This window comes from Prunus dulcis, chromosome 8 (genome assembly GCF_902201215.1).
Source record: "Prunus dulcis chromosome 8, ALMONDv2, whole genome shotgun sequence".
Lineage (NCBI taxonomy): Eukaryota > Viridiplantae > Streptophyta > Magnoliopsida > Rosales > Rosaceae > Prunus > Prunus dulcis.
Window position 1 is genome coordinate 15,779,889 of NC_047657.1, and position 1,457 is coordinate 15,781,345.

Sequence of the window (1,457 nt, forward strand, 5' to 3'; positions counted from 1 at the left end):
CCCCTGCAGTGGCTTGGGTACCCAAAAGCAAAGAAATGCTTATAATTGATGCATGCGCATGCACATGAGAATGGTGGGATCATGAATTGATGAATGACAAATTTTGATTTTGGAGTAGCTACTCAAATCATCAATGGGCTGTGTTGATTGGAACCACGTTCAATTATTAAATGTCGACAATATTATTGGCCAACATGGAATGAGGCAATTCCATTATAGATGAGAATGAACGTGAAAGAACAAACCCACAGTACGAACCCCAAAATTTGTTAATACTGAAAGTTATACTTGGGTGTTCGGAATAAAAGGGAATATACCTACTTTGTATGACACAATGTTTCTGGCAGAAACAAGGAATGTTAGGTTTTCTCCATTTATTGCACATTTACGGAGACCAACATGTTATCTTTAAGGGTTATTAAATGCACGAAGCATATCACCAGAAGTGATTCCCTAAAGATGTATAAATAGCTGGGTTAAAGCTATATAATGTGTCATAAAGTTTAATCCCTTTAAACAAAATCCTTGAAAGGATTGAAATTGCATGAAGCAAGTCCCTGAATGACATGTGCCCCTCTGTACTCAATGTTAATGTACATAAATTGCCTCAGTGAGTATATTGATTATAATGTGTTTGCAACACATTAAAGCTTCTCAAGAGTTCCAGAAATATTTGTCTCGACTGAAAGATCGAGCATTATGCCAACGAGATTATTGCTTATACTAAGAAAGTGTTGAAGCATTTTTATGAGGATTATCCGTTGGACACTTTAAGGATTTTCCGGAAGTATATTGGACCGGACATCGTATTTGAGCTCAACTCCAACTCCATCATTTTGGATGATGTGAGGCATATTTAATGCTATCTAAACATAACACCATATACGAGTATATTTTTGAGTGAATTTACCAATAGCTCTAGTGTTATTAGATATGCGGACTCTGAAAATTCCTATTGTCGCTTACTGAAAAAAGCTAGTCATGAAGTTTTCAGGGGGAGATATTCATCAAAGGGAACGTGGTTTTAACAAAGACCTTCATACACTGTACTCTTTTTCCTTCGTCCAGGTTTTTATCCCACTGGGTTTTTCCTGGCAAGGTTTTAACGAGGTAGTGTCGCACGCATGTCCATATACACAGAATTTTATTTTACGCATGGTTATGTACTCTTTTTTCCTTCAACCAGTTTTTGTCCCACTGGGTTTTTACTGGCAAGGTTTTAACGAGGCAGTGTCGCACGCATGTCCATATACACAGAATTTTATTTTACGCATGGTTATGTACTCTTTTTTCCTTCGACCAGTTTTTGTCCCACTGGGTTTTTACTGGCAAGGTTTTTAACGAGACATATTCTATACCATTTGTGGTCTCCAAGGGGGAGTGTTGTAAAGTATAAAGTAGTGGAGCCCACTTACTATTTGTTTGTAGACTTTGGTGCATGATTGTATTGTAGATTC